Source organism: Rhinatrema bivittatum, chromosome 1 (assembly GCF_901001135.1).
Source record: "Rhinatrema bivittatum chromosome 1, aRhiBiv1.1, whole genome shotgun sequence".
In the NCBI taxonomy this organism is placed as follows: domain Eukaryota; kingdom Metazoa; phylum Chordata; class Amphibia; order Gymnophiona; family Rhinatrematidae; genus Rhinatrema; species Rhinatrema bivittatum.
This window is the reverse complement of record NC_042615.1, coordinates 120,318,661-120,344,535: the sequence shown is the minus strand read 5'-3', so window position 1 is coordinate 120,344,535 and position 25,875 is coordinate 120,318,661.

The window sequence follows — 25,875 nt, the reverse complement described above, 5'->3', positions numbered from 1 at the left end:
AATATTGTTGGAATTTTGTTTCATTTTGAAAATCACTAAAAAAAAATAAATCACCAGTCGTGCCTAGTCTTAGACCCAAAGCAGAGATCCTAACCTGATGCTGAGGCCTCAGCTGAGAGCCGAGCAAAGGCCCAAGTTCCCAAAATGTTTTCACTTACCTGATCCAATGTCCTGGCCTAGTCTAGAGGCTGGGTCCCAATGCCTGGGCCTTAGCCCGGACAAGGCCTGATGCCACGGCTGACCCAAAGATCAGGTCCTGATACCTGAGTATCAGCCTGGACCCGCACCCGATGCCGAAGCCCAGCTCGGAGGCCAAGTCCCAACACCTGACCTCAGCCCAGACCCAAGCCCGATGCCAGGGCCCAGCCCAGAATTCAAGTACCAATGCTGAGATAGCCCAGGGTCAGGCACAGACACAGACTCAGAGCCCAGGCATTGGAGGTCCTCTTCAGAGGTCTTCTTTCTTCTATCTTTGTACTTGATATGGCGGTGTCTGCTCAGGATTGGCCGGCGTTAATTAACTCTGGCACATTCCCCCCCAGCACATGGCACCATTTTGATGTACAGCAGTTCAATTAGCTGGTGCTCTCTGCTTGGGAGGATGCACTGGTATTAATTATCTCTGGCAGGTACTGAGTGGACATCTCCATTTCAAGTACAAAGATAGAAGAAAGAAGATTTTTGAAGAGTACCTCAGAGGCCAAGGCATAGGGATTCTGCCTTCAAGTTGGGCCACTGCATCATTCCTGTGTCGGGCCGAGGCCCAGGTATCAGGACCCAGTCTCTGGACCAGGTCCCATCGTTGGGCCTGGGCCTATGCCCAAGAGTTGGGACTATGCCTCAAAACTTGGGCCTTGCTTAGGGCCTAAGCTGAAGTTACGGCAGCTTACCATGGCCTAGGCCTACTCAAGGCCTGGCCATGGCCTGGGGCTAGGCCTGGCGTTGGATCCCCCCCAGACCAGGTAAGTGGGGGCCAGGGATGATCCTGGCCCAGGCATTCTTTTGTGTGGGAGGAATGGTTGAAGGGACGGGAGGCCTCATGAAACCTCATTTCTTTTTTTTTTGGGGGGGGGGAGGTTTAATGTTTATTTCATTTTTTAAGCTAAATAAACCAAATAAGAATTAAGCAAGCCAAAATTCAAGGGAGACCCCACCCCGAAAAAAAACCAAAAAACTAATGAAATTTGTATTTCTTCCCACCCCTACTAAATATGCTCCCTGCTTCACCCCTATGCCTTCAAACCCTAAAAATCCCTTCCAGGAACAAGGTCCATACTTACCAGCTCCTGATAAAGCTGTGCTGGAATCATAAATTATGCACTATTTACACTTCCAGTGTTCGAAGGATACTTCTAAAGCTGCACTGGAGCTTGCCGGAAGTGGATACGTTTGGACCTCTCTCCCAGTAGAGATTTTTAGGGTTTAGGGGATGGGGGAGGATCTAGTAGGGGTGGGGCATTGCAGGGAGTATATTTAGATGGGTGTGGGGAGGTCCAGGCAGTAACCATTCATTTTAATCTGCATGGGAGTGCCAGATATTCAAACATAGCCAGTCAGGATTTTAAGTTAATCAGCTGCATGTAGCAATATAACTTTAGGAAAATATTTTCAGTGGGACAGTTCTCCCACTGAAAATATGGAACAAGTTATCTGGCTAACTTTAGCCAGACAACTTCTCAACAAATCAGCCTACTGAATATTACCCCCAAACTGTTTATGAATACCATTTTACTTTAGAAGTCATCAACTGATGATCTATAATTTTATTAAACAAGTCCTGTAACAACTCGTGATGAGGCTGAAAGCCATTACAAGCCACAGTTCTATAACAATGAGTGAGTTCATACCAAATCAAGTTATACTCATCTACCTTTTACCTTCTTCTGGCAGGGACTGTGAAAACAATTCTTTAATAATATCTTAAGTGATTAAACAGTTTACTGGAAAAGCATTATATAGATCTATTATATATACAGCTATATGCTTATGGAATATGTTGCCCACCCTCAGAAGAAGTAATGAGATAAATCTATAGCATTCACTGCTTCAGGAATTACCTTTAACTGAACTAAAATATACATTTCAGATTTTTTGATTGATGGCAGAAATGGTGGGTGTTCGGATGGGTTAGCAATAAACACACTTGCACACACACACTAAAATCTAATCTGAATGGGTGAAAAGTCTACTGTTTCTCAATAATTAACAGTTTACAAATGTCTTCAAGGAACAAGGTCACATTAATAAAACATAGCCGTGGGGGCAAAAAGGGTGCCCTGACCTAATCCTTCAGGCTGATTTATCCCACTGTAATAATCTGAAGTAATTTCCATTAGTACTGTAACCAAGAAACAGTATAGTAAGTCCAGAGATGAAGATATATTTGTTAGCATCTTAAGATCCAATATGTTTGGCAGTATAAATAAAATTCTTGAACTATAAATCAGCTACAGGTAGCAATTCAAAGAATTTTGTCAAAAAAGAAAATTCAAGAGTTCAATAAGACTTTAAGGGTGGAACTATCAAGATATATGCGTCCTGCAAGTGGAAGCATGAACCTTCAGAAATGTTAAAGCTTTTCATACGAGGAATGTGCAAAAGCTCGTAAATGCTCAGCCTATACTTTTTCTTTACTAGCTCTTTATTTAAGTTATTCATGGTTATACTAGAAGCTGTATGGACATGAAAGAAGGCCCACATTTGACTGGCTGAATATGAATGTAAAACAAATATACATTTTGGGGTAGATTTTAAAAGAAGCGCACGCGGCCTACATGTGCGCGCGCTCCCCGGCGTGTACACATATACGCCCGATTTTATAACATGCGCGGGCAGGTGCGCACATGTTATTAAATCCTGGGTCGGCGCACGCAAGGGGGTGCACAATTGTGCACCCCTGTGCGTGCCGAGCCGCGCTGCCTTCCCCCGTTCCCTTCCCCCTAGCCTGTCCTTCCCACCCCTTCCCCTAACCTTTCCCCTCCTAGCCCTACTCTAACCCCCACTGACCTTTATTTTACCTTTTGCGCCTGCCTCCGGTCAGGCACAATTTGCGCGTGCCTGCCGACTGCCGGCCCGTAATCCCCAGCACAGCGGCAAATATGGTCGCTGTGCCGGGAGCCTGAACCCACCCCACCCCCAGACCTCCCTGCCTCGCCCACGCCCCACCCCAGGACCGCCCCTTTAATAAAGGTCCGGGACTTATACGCATCCTGGGGCTTTACGCGCGTCGTCGGGCCTTTTGAAAATACGCCCGGCGCGCGTAACCTTTTTAAAATCCAGCCCTTTGTTTTTAGAAAATATATGAAATGAATTGTTGCATAACGATACCTCCTAACTCATGAGAACATGGCATCTGAGATATTAGACTGTTTCAAAAAATATTTAAGAGCCAAAGTTAAAATTTTCAAGTTTTATTTATTTATTTATTTAAGCACTTTTTTTTTTTTTTTTTTTTAGACCGAGATATAGCTAGCAGCCTTCACCCTGGTTTACAAGTATAACAACCTATTACATTTGGCAAATACAATAACCTATTACATTTAACAGTGAACTGAGAGAATGGGGAAAAAAACCTCAAATTAACTTATTACAAGCAACTTCAAACGTTTATAATAGGGTATATCTGGGCTCAAACCATTTCATTTCTATCTTAAAAAGTTCTGTGTCAATAATCTTAGTAGTGCCATTGCATATCCTATAAGTTATGCATGGGATGTTGTGTGAAATTAACCAATACCATCTTTGAATGCTTGACGGAATATCCATGTTTTGAGCTCTTTTTTAAATGACTTTATGTTGCTTTGTGAGCTCAAGTACTCAGGTAGTGAGTTCCATAATTTCGGACCGGCGATGGATATGGCTCTGTTCCTTGTGGTGGATAGCTTGGCTGATGGGAGTGATGGTATTTCTAGCTGTACTTTACTTGCTGTTCTAGTCGTACGTTGCGATCTGTGTATATGTATGACATTGTCAAGGGCCGTGTTATCAGTTTTGTAAATTGCATTGTGTAGAATTGTTAGTGTTTTGAGCTCGGGTGTGATGTGGTCTGATTTCTCCCATAACTGGTTATAATTACTGTTGTAACTTCTCATAAATTCTTTCTCATGATAGAGTTGAAGACCTGAATTTATCCAGTGCAAAATCACCGAATTATATAAAAGGCCTACAGAAAGGGGTCTGGTAATTGAGAACTCCATACTGAGCAAGCCGGCAAGTTATCTATGTAAAGTTAGCCAGATAACTTTAGCCAAACATTCAGTGGGACAAGTCTTAAAGCTGAATAAACACCACTAAAGTCACCTGAATAAAGTTATTGAGGTAAAGTTTGCCCCTGACTCAATATTTAAAAATAAAGAAAAAACCTGGTAGGCCCAGCAGTGGGCCAATGTCATCCCCCAGCAAAGAAGAGCACTGTCAGGTCCGATCACCCAATTCTCTGCTTAAAAATGAAGTCTGCTACCCCCAGAACCTCCCAAAGCTTTATGTAACCCCACCCAGGAGGAAAAGAAGCTCTTACCTCCTCCTGCAATGTAAAAAATGTTCTGCAGAGGGGAGCGGTGGCCCACCAGCCCTCCCCCTCCTGTCACCTCCCCCTCCCCCACATCTCCCCTGACTATTGACATATAATGCTGACATCCTCCTCCTTCCCAACTAAAGTGACAACCATTTTTGCAAACCTCTCCCTCCCTTCCCCAGCAATCCCTACCCTCCTTGCTAGGCTTTGCCTTCTTTTGCTGTGGGATATCTGGGGAGGTGGAGAAGGTGGATGGGGTGGAGTTTGCACAGTGGTTATCACTCTTGGCATGTGGGTGGGATGGAGGTATCAGCACTGCACATCAGTATCACTTCAAATTAGTGTGAGGAGGGGAGCAGGGCCTATAATTTTTTTTTTTAAAACATGTGGACTATATTTTTTTAAAACTATGGGGTGCAAGGGGGATGCTAGGGGACTGGTGGCTCTCCCAGCATAACATTTTAATGTTGCATGAGGAGGTAAGAGCTTTTATTTGTAGTGATAAATGGAAGCATTGGAGTTTTGGGGGGAGGTGTCCTCATTCTTAAGCCAGGGAAAGGGTCATTTGGGTGCTATGACTTCGTCAATTTTTTTTTTTTCTCTGGGAGGTGGAAGGGGAAGATCAGGCAACTGCTGGCCTGCCAGATTTTTTTTTAACTTACCTAGCTATATGCTGAATATAGCCAGGTTCTGTAAGTTTAAGGTTATCCAGGTAAACCTACCCAGATAAATGTAAACATGTTCTCCACCAATTAGTAAAATAGTGTTAAATATAAATGCATTTTAAATAATTTCAGCTCCATCCTTAAAATGCCCCCTCGCTACCTCTTTTTTATCTGAATAAGTTGTGACTTATCTAACTAAAAATTAATTGGTCAGAAGGGATAAATATTTAAATTTAAGGTTTGTCTGGATAAGTCCCAAGCTTAGCAATATAAATATTTTTGAACATTGACCTCTGTATTACTGGGTTTTATTTTGAAAAAAAATAATAATTATATTCAACTTAGGGGGTTATTTTCTAAAGCATTATAGCATGCATTAGGGCCTTTTCACATGCAATATAATGCAAATTAGGGGGAGGGGAGGAGTCAGGGGGAGGAGTCAGGGTGGGGAGGGGTGGAGTCGGCGGTGTCTTCGCTGCCAGTGATAATGTTACTAACATTATCGTCAGCAGTAGCATGCCGAATAGCACCACCTTTCACGGTGGCGCTATTCGATGTAAAAGCTGGCAGCTGGCGCACCGCCATGATGCGAAGGCTGTGGGCTTTTGCAGGCCCCCCGTTTTTGCAGGATTCATCATTCTGCGAAGAATGATAAATCCTGGCCTTAGTGATTTATTTTGCTAATAGAAAATAGTGGGTCTTTATAGAAGCATTATCCAGCTACTCTGCCTCAACACTTTTCTAAATTCTGTGGGCTTGATATTCAGATGCTGAATAGCTGGATAAGTAGGACTTATCCAGCTATTTAGCAGCCTCTGAACATCTTGATATGTTCAGTGACTGCTAGATAAGTCACTTGTCTGGCTAGCCAGCTAACTTGGGGGCTGGCAGTGGGTGGATTGGGGTGGTGCAACTTAGCAGGATAAAACAGAAAGGGGCGGATTTTCAAACACTACGTGCGCAGGTACTTTTGTTCGCGCCATTGGCGCGAACAAAAGTACACCAGATTTTATAAGATACGCGCGTAGCCGCGCGTATCTTATAAAATCCGGGGTCGGCGCGCGCAAGGGGGTGCACATTTGTGCAACCTGCGCACGCCGAGCCCAGGTTGCCTGTTCCCTCCGAGCCCAGGCCTGCCTGTTCCCTCCGAGGCCGCTCCGATTTCGGAGCGGCCTCGGAGGGAACTTTTCTTCGCCCTCCCCCACCTTCCCCTCCCTTCCCCTACCTAACCCACCCCCCGGCCCTATCTTTTTTTTTTATAATTAATATTTTATTAGATTTCCATGTAAATACAGAAGACACAATATTGATTATAAACCATCAATATACAGAAACATTTTTTAAAAATATAAAGAAAATTTGAAATATCTACTTCATTCATTGAGCAAGAAAATAATAGAGACTCACAACAATTGAAGGAGCATCATTTCAACAACAAACAATATTAAGGTATGATACCTGTCTAGGCCTCGAACGTTAATCTATTAACCTCCCTTCTATGGGCAAATTTAGGAGTGCGAATTCAAATATTCTCTTAGTTGTTCTGGGTATGTAAATATATAACGGGAATCTTGGTGAATGATAATACAACGACAAGGATATCGTAAAACAAACCTTGCCCCCCTCTGTAATACCTCCTCTCTCATCATTATAAATTTTTTCCTACGAAGTTGAGTTGATCGGGCAATGTCTGGGAATATTTTTATACATTGTCCATAGAACTTCTTATCCTGATTCTTAAAAAAAGATCTCAAAATAGAATCTCTCTTGGTTAAGAAAACAAGTTGAACAATTAATGTTGCTCTCGTTGAGATATTTAACTCAAAAGATTTTTCCAATATATCTGATAAATTAACTTCTGTTACTATTTCACCCTTTGAATCATTCATTACTTCACCACTATGTGTAGGTAAATAAAATATCCTGGATAGAGCTGGAATAGCAGAATCAGGATATTTCAGTATATTTTTCAGATAACTGCGAAATAAATCAGATGGTGAAATTAGATTTATCTTTGGAAAGTTTAGGAATCTCAGGTTTAAACTTCTAGTCTGATTTTCAATAATCTCAATTCTATCCAGACAAACTTTCTCGGATCTTATTAAATTAGTTTGGATTTCACTATTATTATCTAGTTTTTCTTTAATCATCTTAACTTCTTCTTCTAACTTTCCCACCTTCTGTTCTACTATTTGATTCGACTGTAGGGCTTGTTGTACTCTATTAGACAGTGTATTAATCGACTTGTTCATCTGGACAATCATTTCACCAATTTCCCTTAAGGAAAAATCTTTAGGAGATATTATTTGAAATACACTTTCTCCTCCCCCCACAGAGTCCTCCATTCCAGGCAGAATATTGTCCAATCCTTCTAGTACCCTGGGGCCTTCTTTCACAGGGCCCTCCGGAGACTCAGCCAAAATCCCTGAGCTCCTCTGGGATCCAGAATTCACCATGGTTATAGATGTTAAATCAATATTCCTGACTTGCGGAGGTTCAGGTCTCACGGGAGCCCCGGGACTTAAAGATGTCTCATTAGGCTTGGGGCTCAACTCATGCTCCATGTTGATGCTCCCTGCAGCCCCCCGGCCCTATCTAAACCCCACCCTTAACTTTGCGCGCGTCGCCGGCAGCCCCGCTCCGTCCTCCGGTCCCGGGGGTGTGGTCCAGAGGCCTCCACCACGCCCCCAGGCCCGCCCCGAAATGCCACGGCACGCCCCCAAAACGCAGCATCATTTCAGGAATGCCCCGGACACGCCCCCTCCCTCCCTGTTTCGAAAGCCCCGAGACTTACGCGGGTCCCGGGGCTTTACGCGCGCCGGCGGCCTATGCAAAATAGGCACGCCGGTGCGCAGGGGTTTTAAAATCCGCCCCAAATTGTATTACTTGATAGGAGACATGATTACTCCGAACCTGCATTCATAATGTTCGAAGACAACACCACAAAGATTCATATTTTCAATCACACCAGAGATTTAGGAGTAATCATAGACTCCGAGTTGTGCATAAAGAATCATATATCAAATAAACTTAAAGATGGATACAATAAACTCCATACCTTAAAACAACTGAAATCTTTATTGGACGAAAACAATTTTAGAACAGTACTTCAACTATTACTATTCGCAAACATTGACTATTGCAATATCCTACTTCTTGGTCTTCCTCAAGGCACTATCCGTCCCCTTCAAGTCTTTCAGAATGCGGCAGCACGGATTCTTACGAACACAAGAAAGTATGACCACATTACACCAGTCTTGACCAACTACATTAGCTACCCATAGAACAACGCATTGAGTTTAAAACTCTGCATTATTCACAAAATTCTATATGGAGAAGCCACCGAATGGCCGAATGCCTCAATCAGAATGCATACTCCTCAGAGAAACCTATGTTCAAGTAATAAGGCCCTGTTAACCATCCCAACCATAAAAGTGAGAAACAGAGCGATCACTATAGCTGTCCCTAAATTATGGAAGGAATTACCTCAACCCTGAGACTACAGCAAAATATCCGTGATTTCAAAAAAGAGCTTAAAACATTGCTCTTTCAAAAGCATACACTGAATATCAGCAAACACAATAACATGACATTTAATAGTGAGTAAGAAACAGCATAGCCATAAGGAATAGCAGAGTTACTTTATCTACTTCTTTTATGTACTTATTTTATTTGGCTCTTAGTTTATTTATCTTAATATTAGCACTAATTAATGCATGTTATTCCTATTTTAATTGATATTTATCTATTTTTTCCCATTTCTAGTCATTTGAAGAAATATTGTTATTATACTGTATTTATTTTGTGTACTGTATTTTTCTTTTAACTTGTGTCTTATTTTTATTTGAATTTTATGTAAACCAATGTGATGGATTGTATCTTAATGATGGTATAGAAAACATGGAAAATAAATAAATAAATAAAATAGCTGGATAACTGGCTAAGTCTAGACCTGCTATTGAGCAGGTCAAGACTTAGCTGGATCACATTTATCCAGCTAAGTAGTGATTTGTATGCAGATATTCAGCAGCATTGCTGTGCTCTTGAATATCCTTGTAACTTAGGGGGTTATTTTCCAGCTCCTGTTAAGGTGTTTTTGCTTTAGCCACATGTAAATAAATGAGTGGAATTGGGAACTAAGACACAATTCAGTAAATAAATCTGTTTTGAAGCCCCTGAGGAAGAAATTCAAAACACGAGCCATGTCGGGCTATGTAATGTGCATCTGTTGAAACGATATTTGTCTTTTGTTCTTCATTAGTAATAAATAACTCACAGAGAATAGTGAATCGCGCAGTATCGGGGGGGGGGGGTGAAGCGGGGGACAGGCTTTCGCACCCAATAGCACCACTGTGAAAAGTGGTGCTATTGGGCACGCTACTGGTGGCGATAAGGATTCTTCCCTTCGCCATCTGCGAAGTCGTCACATAGTCCACCCTGACTCCTCCCCTTCCACCCTGACTCTGCCCCGATCTAGGTATCGCACGCGAAAAGTCCCTTTTCACATGCAATCCCTTTAGAAAATGACCCCCTAAGTTTCTAAGATATGTGGCATAAAGAAAGAGTTGGAGCCCTATAATTACATCAATAAGTGGGTGTTGAGTCACTTAGGTGGTCAATAAAGATGGTATTCCACCAGAATAAGTGAGTATTTAAGAAGGAATCACCCATCTTTAATATACGAGGTCTCCTTTAGTCTTATAAAAATTAAATTTCCAAGGTGTGTGGTTTTTGAGACATTGCAAGTGGATAGAGGCATCACGGTCCTGGGCCTTACATCCAAGATAATGCCCTTGGCATCACAGACCACCTACATATTGAGGGAATTAAAACCCTTGAGGTTGTGGTAAGTGGCCTCATCATCCCCTGGTGCCCTTATAGGGAAGTGACTCCCAAGACAAAGGGGAAATATGCAAACTGGGAGAAATCCATAATTATTTTCTGTTGTTGCTGTCTGCTTCCAGGAAAGGTGATATATTGGTGTGTTTTCCTGAGAATCACAGCCAAGAACTGATCTATACATGTGGAGGTTGTAGACTGGATTTCTCCAGCCCTGTCCCTTAGAGGTATCTGGAAGATGCCAGTTTCCAAAAATACCAGAGTGCTAGTGACCTTGATGTGTACTGGCAAGGCATGACTCCTGCAGATGAAAGGGTGCAAGTCTTATTCTTACTGCTGGCATAAGAATACCGGTAGGTACAGTGTGGTTTTCTTGTTGAATCTGAACTTGCACAGGGCTTGATCCTCTGAAAGATCCAAAAACTTTGCTCTAATCCTGTTTACTCTCTGTAAGGGGTACCTCCTCATCTGTTCTCTCTCTCTCCTCAACCATAAGCCCATTAGAGTCATTTTGAAAATGAATTCTCCATCATGGACTCCCACCCCCCAGTATGACCCTCTCAGTCTCAGGTACACTCCCTCGCACACCTCAGTATAACCCAGTATGTCCAGTCAACCCACAGTTTAGACCAGTCTGTCCCAGGGACACTCACTGGCAGCCCCTAGTATAGCCCAGTATGTCCCAAGTACACTCATTCACATCCCTCAGTGCAGCCCAGTATGTTCCCCCCAGCACGGCCCAATTTGTCTCTGGTGCATTTACTGCCACCTCCTAGCCTGCTGCCATGTCCACTCACCTAGAATAGCCAGAACACCCAACACCAAGTCGCAAAACATCTTGAAAGTTTGAACTGTGTGAGTAAATGAGTAATAGTAAATATACTTGTGTAGTTTTGAGGATATTCACATATAAGCTGCTTTAAAAATAGATCATTACAAGCATACTTGCAAACCATATCCCAACATGCCCCTTTTTCTTGCATTTACTTTTATTTGCGAATGTGCCTATACACACGTATGTGACATATTTACAAAATATGGGTTGCACTGGATGCTTCACATACGTGTGAATATGTGCATTTTTTCACACATAGAATTTTGAAAATTCACCCCTAGGCTCTTCTAGTTGAAGAAGAGACAGCTGAGTAGAGATATGGTAGAGGTCTATAAAACCATGAATAGAGTGGAAAAAGGAAATATGAATGTTGTTTATTCTTTCAAAAAATAAAAAGACGAGAGGACACTCCTTGAAGTTATTAAGTAGCACATTTAAAACAAATTAGAGAAAATACTTTTTCCGTCAACACACAAGCTCTGGAACTCATTACCGGAGGATATGGTAACATAGCTAGGTTTAAAAAAGATTTGGCAAGTTCTGGAGGAAAAGTCCATAAACCATTATTAACCAGGCAGATTTGAGGAAAGGTACTGATTATCCGTGTTTCTTGGAATCCTGCCAAGTACTTATGATCTGGATTGGCCACTGTTGGAAACAGGATACTGGTCTTGATGAACCTTGTTCTGATCTAGTATGGTAAGTCTTATGTTCTAGGTTTGATCAATAGGGAAAAAGGTTGCACTTTGAGATAGGAAATGAAAATAATAGAATGTCCATTGTCCACTCAAAAAGTATTGCATTATCCACATTACAGCTTTCATGGAGCTATTGAATGAAGGGTTGCAGGTCCTTGCAGTGTAACTGAATTTATCAATGCAACCACAGGACTTAAGGTTGTAGCATAATAAAAATTATAAGTTACAAATAGCAAAACAGAATTCTAACAACTGACTTTTTACAGAATCATTATACCATATCTGAAAGTAGATAGCACATACATAAATATTTAACTTTAATACACTGCATGAGTAGTAACCTTCAGCTGCTCAAGATTGACTCCTATGATTTCTAAAATTTCTATTCCATTTTTTTTATTCATATCGCTACTTCAGTGGATACCAGTCGCTGAAATATTTAGTCAGTAGAGTCCTTCAATGCTGGTTTGAGAAAGATGAAATAGTTCTGTATAATTATTTCACTTCATGGATGTTGGTGCTATCTTTTTGCATTGTACATGAAGGATAAAGTGAATGGCATGGTATCATAATCCTGAGTTTATAATCTGCTTCCAATTTATAGAAATGTGCCAGGTGGTTAAAAATAGAATCAATAAATGATCCCAATTAATATTTTTCCCACTGAAACTGTCTGTCTATGTTACTATTGCTAGACAGCTTGGCTACTGGCAGTTTTGCTACAGTGAAATTCTCTTTACTTTTAAATTCTGAACACATTTGCCCATCTGAGAGGAACAGATTCCAGATAAGCATCAGTATGGGTCTGAAAGTAGCATCACCACCACTAAGTTCCCCAGAGACCATCTGAAATGAGTGGAGAGAGATAAGCAGACTATAAGATTCCAGCAAGGAGAGGTTACAATCACATCTGGCTAACCTATTGCTTTTTGCATAATGAAGCTTGGTTTTTGTTTTTTTTTCTAACAGGAAGCACCGATGCATTTAATAAATAGAATTTCAACAAAATTGCATCTCCTGCTTGAGATGTAATTTAGGTACTTTTTTTTTTTAACTCATTACAACTTAGTTATTAATTACTAGTGTCCAAAGTGCTTTGCTATGCCACTCTTGTGTGCAACATATATAAAATTCAATTAATAATGACCTTTAGGGTCTCATTTACTAAGGCTTTTTTCCCCTATTCTTTATCTTAGGGAAACAAATATGGTTAGATAGCGTTCAAACAACTCCACTTAGCTGTATATATATATATGCATCTATGGCTGCATAGAGATCTCTGACAGTATTTGTAAACCATACATATCAGATATGTGCATATTATAAAGTACGTGTATGTCGACCCCTCCCTCCCAACATGGACGCGAAAACCTACAATATATTGAAACTAAGACTTTCAATGCATTGAACAAGTGTACTTTTCCTATCAATTCTAAAAATATACATAGATATATTTTTCCTATAAAATACAGAAGCACTTCCTCACGTAAAGCCCTATTCACATGTGGAAGTCGCTATATTTTAAAGCCTGCACACCAAACTGAAATGACCAATTTTCTGATTCCTCTACCAGTTTACCCAGTCCTTCTCCAAGTCATCAAGGCTGTCCTGGTACATCAGCCTGAACGCCTCCTGATTCACCCAGACCCACCACTCAGCCAAAAATAGACAATAAATAAGTCTTGTATCAATTTGCAAGATAATTAGAAGGTATAAAATTACACAAGTTGCCAAAAGTATGTGCATAAGTCTCTTATAAAAATAGCAACACACAAGTAACTGTTGGCCTTAACCTGGAACGCCTCTAGACAGCACCTTTCATTCATGCGCATATGTGCATGTGAAACTTTTGAGGTTTATAAAATAGAGATTACACAAATAGATGCTACTTATATGCCACTATGCACATTTTACACATGAAAGTGCTTTTAAAATGTGCCCCTTAGTGAATGGAACCCCTTAGAAACTAAAAAAGAAAAAAAAAATCACTATCCAACCAAATATTCATGATATTTCTAAGGGGTTCCATTCACAAAGGGGCAAATTTTAAAAGCACTTTCATGTGTAAAATGTGCATAGTGGCATATAAGTAGCATCTATTTGTGTAATCACTATTTTATAAACATCAAGAGTTTCACATGCACATATGCGCATGAATGAAAGGTGCTGTCTAGAGGCGTTCCAGGTTAAGAAGGTTTTCTCTGTGTGATCGGTGAAGCCAAGCCACCCACAAATGTCCTCAGGCACTCACTATTTTTAAATGTTACCCCCCACAGCATGTGCACAAGTTTCTCAATCCTGTCCGCTACATTAAATCTGGGGTTCTTAATTCCAATAAGCAGTAACTAATAATCTGATTACTTTCCTAAGCGATGGATTTTCATAGGAGCTTACTTTTTGTAAAATGAATCTGAACTAACATTACAATTATTTTCAAGGGTCTTAAGTAACAGATTACTTTAGGTAAATTTTCCCTAGTTTTTAAACAAGATTGAAACCAGACATTTTCCCTGCTCTACTACCTGGGTAGTGCAAAAAGAGGTCGTCCCCCGTCCCCGTCCCCCCCTGTTATTAGCTATAGTCAATTTCTGGAAAATAGGATCCAGTTTGTAACTCTGGGCATTCAGTGCAGAGAAACATTCCTGTTTGTGTCTAAGGAAGGTCTAACTGTTGATGGTGCTAATGTACTCCAGAAATTATCAGCGATCAATAATCTCTAACTTTTCAAAAGTAAGAATAAACCAGTACAATTCCAAGGCTAACAGTCCTTGGAATAAGCAAGCTATACCAACGGTTTTAAAGAATGCTGCACATTTTCTGATAATTTGTTGCAAGTGACTAGATGAGACTAAATAACAGTGCATTGTACTATAGATTTATAGTCAGCTAGCTAATATCTGGTCCAATGTGCAAGATGTGTTTGTTAAGAGTTTGCTACACTTTGGTTCTTTTGAGGTCATTTGCAATATTCATGAAGTTAATGAACTGGAATTTATTTTCAGGAGAATTTTTGGCATGAGCTCACATTGTCTCCTCAAATTATAATTGTTTTTAACGTCTTGACAAACAAAATATAATAATATCAAATCTATCTATAGACAATTGGTAGGTATGGAAGTAATAAAAGGAATCCCAGAATCTGGTATGGAAGACTGCTGCATTTATTAATAACTGTATTAATAGCAGCCAAAAACAGCATTTGTTTTCAAGACTTCGGTGATTAGCCCTCCATTGCTTGCTTGAGGTATTAACAAACAAATTAATTTTGTGTATTTATTAAAAATATTTCTATGCCACCCAATAACAAAAATTCTGCACAACTTAGATAAAATTACATTCATAATGAAAACATTGCAAACAAAAGAACAAGACACAGCTCATAAAGAAATCTACATATGCTGTCCTTAAATAGACTACTACTCAAAGCTATCAGGAAGAGCATGCTAAAAATGAAATGTCTTCAGCATTTTTCTAAATGATTTTACACATGCTGTTAAATGTAAGACCTCTGGTAGAGAGTTCCACAGGTCAGAGCAGCCACTGAAAAGGACCTTTCATGAGTCTTAGAGAGTCTTGCACGATGAACTTCCAAGAATCCTCTTTGAATAAATCACAGAGCTCTGGATGGATTATGGATCCATACTCGTTACTTTGTGAGTCAAACAAGCCACCTTGTTCTGAACTCTTGAGTTAACAGGGAACTAGTGCATCTCTTGTAATGTTAATTGCAGTTATTAGGCACTGGCAGACTGCAGAATTTTGAAGAAGTTGTAGAGCACATAATGCATATGCTGGCAGGTCAATATATAATATATTGCAGTAGTCCATGCTAGGTGAAATCATCATCTTCTAGACAACAGATCGAAAATCATTGTTAGCAAGCAAATTATTTCATGGTCTTAATAGGTAAAGTATATAATAGCCAGCTTTAATTATAGCAGAAATCTGTGAAGACATTGGTAGTTCCTTGTCTGACTCCTAAACATTTCACTTGAGTCAGAACTGGAATCTGAGCTGTTTCAAAATGTTAAAAAGCAGGAGTTTCAGAAACAATTGTGCTGATCCTACCTGACTTCCCCACCACCAATATCTGTTTTGCTAACATTCAGCTCAATGAAATATGGGTGTGTAGAAAACGGGTGCTCAATGCTGAGCGCCCGCTTTACTATCACACTTCCAGTCACTTCTCCTGGGCATTGGATCCAAAATTTCAATGAGGGGTTGTGTTAAAAAGGAGTCATTAAGGAAATTGTGCATCCCTAGCATCTCCATAGCATCAAGCGCCCAGGAGAGGTGGCTGTCAGTGCAGGTTAGGAAAACAGATGCTCAATACAAGTATCCGTTTCCTCCTGCTACTGGCCCAATATACATGCACAAGATACATGGCCTGGACCATGTTTCTTGTGCGTGTATATTGGGCGGCCAAAATTTTTATTTTCCAAACTTTTTTTGTTACCTGGATCTTCTTTCTATGGTATCTCCTATTTAGTATCCCAATGTTATTAATAGGAGGAATCTCAGAAAGCAAGATTTTTGTGTTTTTCCAATGTACCCTTGAGTGTGGCAGATCTTTATGCCAGCCCCAGGCTTGCGTAAAATTTGCCTCATTGCAATAGGTGCATTGGCTGTGTAGGAAATTTTTTAATTGCGGGGATTAGCTAATAGCCTCATCTACATGTACTTTACATGTGATCAGCACTATTAGCTTCGTGGTGGTTTGGACGCATGTTTTGGACACGCTAATCCCATATTATATCGGGGGTTATGAACGCACATCTAAAACGTGCTTCTAATCAGGTGTAAAGACGTGCGCTATGTTGCATCAGCCTGATTAAGAACTAATCCATTATGTCTCAGCCATTGTTTAATGATGGAAAGGCAAAATGAGATCAGTCCAAACATGACCTGTGTTATGACGGAAGGCTCAGAGGATGGCCCCATGAGCCACTGCACTTACCCCAGGCAATGCAGGACCTTCCTCCATGATGTTATCGATCCATGCACAGAACTCAGATGCCATCTCCTCCTGCTCCTCACCAGGCCTCCTGCTCCTCACCAGGCAGGCATGGAGTAAGACTTAAAGGGCCCACAATGGGAAAGGTCCCTGTAGAGCCCTTTGATGACATCAGCAATTGGCACTATTTAAGACACCCCAGGATCTTGCATCAGCACCTCAGCAAGTCTCCTGCATTCTGCAGTTCACGTTGTTCCTGCACTCAGTGTGCTTGTGTTCCTGTATTCCAGTGTTCCTTTCCCAGTCTGCTTTGTCCAATCTTGCCTTACCTAGCCCACTTGTCCAGCCTTGTCTTGCCCAACATGTGCCATCCAGATTGTCTCCTCATTCCAGTCTGGTCCAGTGCCTGTCTTTTTTGTCTATCCTTGGCTTGACCTTCTGGAATTGACTTTTGCATTGGTCCTGACCATACTTGCCTTCTGCCTGGATCTGACCTTTTGCATTGGACCTGACACTGCTTGCCTGCCACCTGTTCCAACTTTGGCCTGTCTCTGGCTTCTCTAGTCTGTTACATCTCTTGAACCTGGCATGCCCTTGGACTCTAGCTCCATCTACCACCCTAGGGATCCACTTGAGCCCTGCCAGCCACCAGAACCCTAGGGTTTGACCTGTAGGAGAAGCAGCTGGTATCAGTGAAAATCCTGCCTGCCCTGTCTTAGGACACATTCACCAGCTGTCGACATAGGCCAAGTAGGTTTGCCTATAAGGTAGCGTCAACTACACAACAGCACCAAGGGCTCACTTCCATTCCACTCATCACAACCTGCTAAAATCATGAGATGGAAATAAAAAATTGAATGATGTAAGTGTACACACAGTACCCTACACAGAATGTGGCTAACAGCAAAGAGGAGTTACATATATGATAAAAACATTGGCCTATAAGGCCAAGACTTGGGAAATACCAGTTTTTGTAATATACATTTTGAATTATTAGAGCCAATGGTCATTCTGTGGGACATCTCAGACAAATAAGGCTTAAACCAGTCAAGCACAATGCCTGAAATTCCATATTCTCATAGCCTATACAGTAGAATTTGTGGTTTATCGTGTCAAACATTGCAGAGATGTCCCATACGACTAGCACATGTCCATGATCAAGTCTTCTTCTGAACATATTCACATTGGACAACTGCAAGTTCTCTGTACTTAATCATTTGCAAAAACTGAATTGAAATTAGTCCAATATTTGATGTCCCTGCATGAAGTTAACAAGACATTTTAACACTGTTACCTCTATGAACTTAGCTAGAAAGGGCAACAAGGATATTGGGCAAAAGTTCGTTGAGTCAGTCAAATCTAGTCCGGGTATTTTTTAACAGATGACATACTGAGGCATGCTTTAAGGTCTTGGGCAGAACATCCTCAGTCATTGAGATGTTTAGAATTATGGTCAAGTTGGAATAATTTCTTGCTGCACATCTTTTAGTATTGATATATGGCATACTTTCAGCAAACATGATCAAGAACTTAGTGCAGAAATGATCTGTTGTATTTCATCTTGTGAGACTAATTGAAAACCGTCTCATTTTCTTCCAATATTGTTTAAATCTTCTAAGGACTCACAGTTAAAATTACTGTGAAGAGTGGAGTAGTTATTTTGTATCTTTTGTGAAAAATAGTCGCTAAAACTATCACTGAAAATTAGCTCATTGTTGCTTTAAAGTTAAGGAAAATCTCTTTGCAACACTGATATGATGGCATCAAAAGAACTCTAATAGAAAATGATCACCCATACTTGTAGTTTTCTATATATTAGACAAGTTAATCACTGCTCCTTTTGTTCATTCAATCAAGTACAATGATTTGTAGGGTTTTTTCCATAATACATTTGTAATATTTACTAGATGCTATCTGAGGTTTAAAAAAAAGAGTAAGTGGAATAACTACATATTTTAACTTTTCTTCAATAATTGTATTTTAACTTTAATTGATTAATAAACAAACCCAATTATTTCCAGTAGAAAGGAGTGCAATCTGGTTTGACAAATCTTTGAAAATGTTGTGGGATTTGTCCATCCATAATTATTCGTCAAAGTAACATTCTTGAACAATAACCGGCCTGCCCCTAGCCGCCCTGTGGAGCATGCCGCCAACTTTGCTCCCCCGCATCACACCGAAAAAGGCAAGCACAAAAGCCATACAAAATAATAGCATCGCCTGAAACCCCAACCAAGAAACCATAAGCAAATGTCCCACAACCATCACCAATTCCTGAAAACCTATGGAGTGCACCTTTCTTGCACCAGACCACTCCCAATTCCCAAAACATACATCTCACTAAGAAACTACCCACTGGAATACCCTAACCCATTACCCTCTGAAAAAATAAATACCCTGCTGTATACACCCTCACAGATACTAGAGTACCCCCTCCATTTAGCCCACTGAATGTATTGCACAACTGCACAATCTGGCACCGATGCCCCTCTCCAACCCTTTTCCCAAAGAAAACCAGACACAGCACCTCTGCCCTTCATATATGCCGCCCATGTCGCATCTGCCGAAAAGTCTGAATCATCTCTCTTGAAACTGCAGGGAAAACAGTGAGTAACTGTTACTCAAACATAAAAAAAACCCCTCCCCTCTTCCCCCTCCCCCCCCCTGCAAGTTTACCCCAGGCCCAATCAATAACTTGGAAATTCCCGTCTTAGCCCCCAGAGGTGGGAAACCAGTGTAACCCAGAGGAGACGGGGGATGGGGGGGGGCATGCACAGACCACTCCAAACCTATCCCTGCTCTGGAATGCCTACGCTGCCACCATTAACATGAGAGTCCACTCCCCTGCCTTAAACACATCCCAGATGGCTTCTGAATTTGAATTTTCGGTGCTGGTTTGAATATGCTAGAGTTGACCTAGCTCAGATTTTTAAACCAGTCACTTCAGATGGTTAATGTAGAAGAGCTCCGGTTTTTCCTTCCAAAAAGTTTGGATTTCTCTGGATCATTCCTTCGAGGATTTCTCATTATTTAAGCAGTTCGTCTGCCCAACCTGCAATCTTTGACAGCAATCTTACAGCAATTGAGATGTCAACTGGGTAGCCTGCTCATGCCTCATTTGAGTTCAGGCTGACAAGCTGAATTAAAAATGGAAGGCAGAGCAGTCTGAGGCTGGCTTAGATTCTGTGTTGCTGGGTTAAGCCAAGCCAATTTCATTTTCAGCTGTATCAGAATAGAGAGGAGCCTGCTTCTCAAATACTGCAAACTGCACCATACTCAGCCTCTTCATGCTGGATGGAGTCCAGTTCAAATCCAGACTGACTTGCCTTTCCCTGGTTTTGTGTCATTTTTGTAGTAATGCAAAATTATTTGAGATGTGCCCTTGATCAGATGTGTAACACTGTTTCAAAGTCAAATTTTCACATTTGTTCTAAGAAGACAGCCCAATGTGTAAAGAATAGATTTTGCTCACTTCCATACTGGAGAGAGCTAAACTATTATATTTTTAAGAAAATTTTAAACAGACAATTGAAATAACCTTTATCATGAAAACATTTATTCCTGATATCTATCAATAATAATATTTGTAAAAAAAAAAAAAAAAAAAAGAAGGCATGTTTCAGGGGCCTACAGGGTGCAAAGAGTATGGAGCTGTAGAAAGTACTATTTGAACAGACTTAATTATGAAAGAGACAGAATCAGAAAAATAAAATAAAATCAATAGGGCAAAATGAGATAAGGATTTGTAAACATTGCATTCAGAAAGATGAGAGAAAAAAACAGGAACAGAGAAGAGATGGAATGGAAAGAACAGCACACAGGAGGAGAGAACTATGCTGACCAGTAGATAAAATTCAGGCTAAATAGTTTAGTACATCCTTTCATCTTTTCTGAGGCACACAATAAAGGTGGAGCTCCTGAACCACAAAGAAGCACAATCACAAAAGATCATGAAATAATTCTTAAAGTCCAGAGTCAACCAGTTTTGCTGTTCAAAAGAATAACTTTACAAGTCAATCTGCAGTCAGGTAAAACTAATGGTCCCCCGCCATGGGCAGTGTTTGCAAGTACTGCATAGGGTGGGACCAAGCCTTAATTCCAAAATATCCATAATATACATTGAATTTTTTCTTCATCTTTTCTATATCAGAACTTGCACAAAATTATCCTGTGTAAGCACTACTGAGAAAAAGCAAACACAAAAACTTAACAATTTCAAAGTGTATACTCCCCACTGGCTGTGCACATATGTTGAAGTGGCATTCAACTAAGAGTGGTTTTTTTCATTCTTTTAAATAGAACAGTAAGTCTGTTTAGATTGTCATTTTTTTTATATGCTTCTTTCCATTATATGAGCAGTGTTACTTGAAAATGAACATCCCTGTTTCTTCAAAAGTTAGTGAAGAGTAAAAACTGGCTATATAACGAATGTCTATATTCTAAGCCTCTGGATATTAGGGGTGTGCAGAGGTAAAAAAAATGTGTTTTGTTTTTCATTTTGTTTTCAGGAGGATTTTTCCCACAAATTTTATCTCTTTTAAAGTTTAATTCATTTCTTTCATTAAAAAAAAAAAAATCAAACATTTTTAAAAATACTCCAAAAACAACAACAAAAAAAAGGAAATGTGGCATCCCGTCCTCACCAGCAATCCCTCCCATCTGGAAAAATGCCGGAGCCAGGATCCCCCTCGGACCCCACTTACCCAGTTGAGTTGGGATCCACTGGCGAGGCCTAGGCCTGCGGAAGGTTGCCGGAACCTCATCCTAGGCTCCATGCAAGGCCGAGGCATGGAGTTCTGGTCCCTGGTATGTGAGTATTCAACCAACGAGGCTCCATACCAGAACCCTGTGTATGCTCCACTGTACTCACTATCTCAGTTTCTCTCCACTACAGCACAGCTATTGAGGTATCGCTGTTCTAGTGTCCTGAGGGACTACAAGCCCAGCTGGGCTTCATCTCTACTCACTACTGCCACCTCTGGTGGCTTCTCAACTCTGTTTAATAAAAGATAATTCTGTGTTGTGTGTCCTAAAGCTGAGCCTGACCTGTGGCCCCTCACAGGACTTCCCCCTGTGGGCATGGTCATCTGCCACAGTGTCCAAGGGTCCACCCAAAAACAAACAATAACATTAATTTTGTATCATCTGCAAATTTGATAACCTCATTCGTCGTATTCCTTTCCAGATCATTTATAAATATATTGAAAAGCACCGGTCCAAGAACAGGTCCCTGAGGCACTCCACTGTTTACCCTTTTCCACTGAGCAAATTGTCCATTTAATCCTGCTCTCTGTTTCCTGTCTTTTAACCAGTTTGTAATCCCTGAAAGGACATCGCCTCCTATCCCATGAGTTTTTAGTTTTCTTAGAAGCCTCTCATGAGGGACTTTGTCAAACGCCTTCTGAAAATCCAAATACACTACATCTACAGGTTCTCCTTTATCCACATGTTTATTAACCCTTCAAAAAAATGAAGCAGATTTAGTAGGCAAGACTTCCCTTGGGTAAATCCATGTTGACTGTGTTCCATTAAACCATGTTTTTCTATATGCTCTGTGATTTTGATCTTTAGAATAGTTTCCACTATTTTTCCTGGCACTGAAGTCAGGCTCACTGGTCTATAGTTTCCCAGATCACTCCTGGAGCCCTTTTTAAATATTGGGGTTACATTGGCCACCTATCCGTGGTACAGCATATATACACGTAAGTGGACATGGAAAGATTAATATTAGCATTTTATAAACTGTGCGGTGGCATTATAAAATTTTTTGGACAAGGTTAAAAGCTCACATATTTCACCTGGCATTTTTACAATTTTGATTGAACTCTTACTGCCTTTTAATGTACTGATGTTTGTTTTGGTACATTTTAGTGCTGTTTTATTTATGTCTGTGTTTACGATTTAAGCTACTTAGCAAGGTTTGTCCAATATAAATGGAATATAAATCCTTTTAAATTAATACCACATATTTCTGCTCCAACAGTACATGTGTATGTTTCACTATGCATAAATATTTCATATTCTAATTTTCTCTACCTATCTATTATTTACATGCATATCTTTTAGGCATGTAAAAAAATATAACATGTACGAGAAATAATCCCAATTTATACATGGAGGCATGTATTTTATAAAGTATGGCACCGGCCGTCTCGCACCAAAGGAGCGCAACCTAAGGGGCCTGCCCCTTAGTGTGCCCCTTTGTGCAGACCCTTTGGCCCAACCCTCTCCCACACCACCCCAACTCAATCTTGCCCTCCAACACCCCCCTCCCTAACTCTAGCCTACCCCATCCCCTACTTCCTGTCCTATCTGCCCATTTCCTACCTACCATCTCGTACCACAACTACTGCTTCTACAATAATACTGAGTATTTCATATACCTCTTTAATTGTAGCTATAACTTTGCATACCACTGAGTAAATCTTTTACTGACTCATAAATCCTTAACAACTACCCAGGGTCTCATCAAGCACCTCAATTATACAATACCCTGGACACAAAAGGATCTAACTGACTGGTCCCCGAACAGCCTACCCAGTAAGCGAGTAGGCCCTGCTTCTGCGACCCACTTCTACTAATCCCTCTACCACTACTAATCCCTATACCACTTTTAAGGCGAAATTAAAGACTTGGCTCTTCCTGCAAGCATTCCCAGAGAGCTAAGAACTAACTTATATAACAACCCATAACAACCCTGTCCTTTGGTTCTAATGTATTATTCTCTGCACTATTTATTTTAATTAAGATTTATATTGCCTTTTTTATTTATTTTTTATTTGTTTAAAGTTGAAACTAGTCAGTTGGTTCGCTTATTCTTATTAGAACAAGTTCTGATTTGTTCCATGTAAACTGCCACATGGCAGTAGTTATTACCGTTTAACTGTGAACCGAAGTGATATGTATTGTATACAGGAACTCCCGGTATATAAAATCCATAAATAAATAAATAAATAGCCACGCTGTCTAACATACTGTCCCACACAATCCCTATCCTCAAAAACCAATTTCCCAAACACTTTAGACCCTACACCCCTCACTATCACGCCCAACCCAAACTCCTACTACCCATCATGCTAACCCCCTCACACAATTATTCAGCCTCACTGCAATCACCCTTTTCCTCTTCAATGCTCAGTCCATTATCAAAAAAACTCTCATACTACACGACATGCTGATAGACGATAAACCAGACATATGTGCCATAACAGAGACATGGCTGAAAGAAACTGACATTGCTATACTAAACCAACTCCCAAAGCGCGATTACGACATCTTCCCCCATCCCGAGACTCAAAAAGAAAGGAGGAGGCCTCCTTCTCGCTGCAAAACAGGAACTGAAACTAACGCAACAAACCATTAGCCCTATCTCCAAATTTGAAATCAGACTTTTCAAATCCCCCCAACTACAAATATGCTTAGTTTATAAACCCCCCCCCCCCCCCCCAGGACTCCTAGACTCAAATTCATCCCCACTGATTGAATTTATAGCTAAAAATATATCCATGAACACACCAGCCATTATCCTAGGGGATTTCAATTTACATGTTGATACCATTGATACCATCCCCCACGCCTCCTCATGCAAGGCCTTCCTGACATCCCTCCAAGCAATGGGATTCAACCAAATAATAAAGAGTCCCACACACAGAGCAGGGCACACTTTACATCGCATATTCACAAACAATCTCATAAACTCTGATATCCCCTCTTGCACTCCAATTCCCTGGTCAGACCACTCCCTCATCAAACAAACCTTACCATCTCAAAAACACCTAATTCTGATACCAACGCTAAATACTCTACTATCTACTACAGAAAACCTTGCCCAAGCAACGACCTCATCACAGCCATCACAAATGACTTCAGCAAACTGGATCTAACTGACTCAGAATCTGCATTCTCATCCTGGCACCAAATCACGAGTAATATTGCTGACAAACTATGTCCACTACACTCCAAGAAAATTAACCACTCACCTAACCCTAAGAAACCCTCATACACTCCAGAATTAAAGACACTGAAACGCAACCTTAGAAAATTAGAAAAGAACTGGTGTAAAGACCCATCTGCTACTCAACTCACCAAATACAAACAAGCCCTGCACATATACCGTGAAAAAATCCTAAAAAACAAATGGGATTTCCATGCACAACGCATACACGAATTCCACTTTAACCCCAAAGCATTATTCGAATATGTAGCCAACTTAACAAAAAACTCCCCCCCACCTATCCCTGAGGAAGAAGCTGCAAACAAATGCCAGAACTTAGCCCAATTCTTCCATGATAAAATAGCAAACGTCATAACACAATTTCATACAATCCCATCTTCATCACCACCAACCACACCCAGGAACCACACTTTAGCACCATAAGAAACCATTAACTTCTTTGAGAATACCACCCTCTCTGAAATTGAATCATGTCTAAGAAAAATGAGGCCATCCTCACACCCATACAACACTATACCCACTAAACTCCTCCTCGCTATCCCCAGCACTATATCCCATCCATTAGCCCAAATTATAAATAGATCTCTCACACAGGGTCAAGTCCCCTCGGCTTTAAAGCAAGCAGTGATCAAACCCATTCTTAAGAAACCAACCCTAAACCCAAATGAACCTACAAACTACTGCCCAGTCTCCAACCTACCTTTCATATCAAAAGTTATGGAGAAAATAGTTAACATCCAGCTTACGGAATACCTAGAAAACAACAATATCCTATTCAATTCACAATATGGTTTCCGTAAATTCTTGTATTTCACCAAAGATGGATTTCTTGAGGAGTATTACTTCAATGGCAGTAAGTTCAGGGTATCAGTGTTCTGAAGAAACATAGTGTGTTGATTATGGGGAGGTGGGACAGGAATAACCTGAATAAAGTAGGGGGCAGGGCAAAAGTTAGTTATGCAGGGGCAGCACTAAGGGGCTGCAGTAAAGATGTAGAAAGGGGCAGGCCCCTTTGTAGCGCTCCTTAGGCATGTGACTCCTGCAGCAGAGAATGTTTTAAATAGCTGAATCCAGGCACTCAATGTTGATTGCAGGAGGGCAGTGTTAGCGGCTGAGAGGCTGCGAGGTGCCAGCCCGAGTGGGGGGCGATGCGGCGAGATGGCCCTCGTGAGCTCAATCCAGGCTCTGGACCCTGGCGGGTCTGCACTGAACGCGCGGGCAAGGACAGTAGGAAACAAAGAGAAAGGTACCTGCAGCAAAGAATGTCTTTTAAATAGCTGAATCCAGGCAATATAACCTATAGATATATAGGTTGCAAGGTAATTAGAAGAAGAATCCAACAGAAGAAAATAGGATAATGTATAAGCATAAGCAAGTTAAATGTAAAACATTGATAATTCAGGCTAAGAGAGAATTT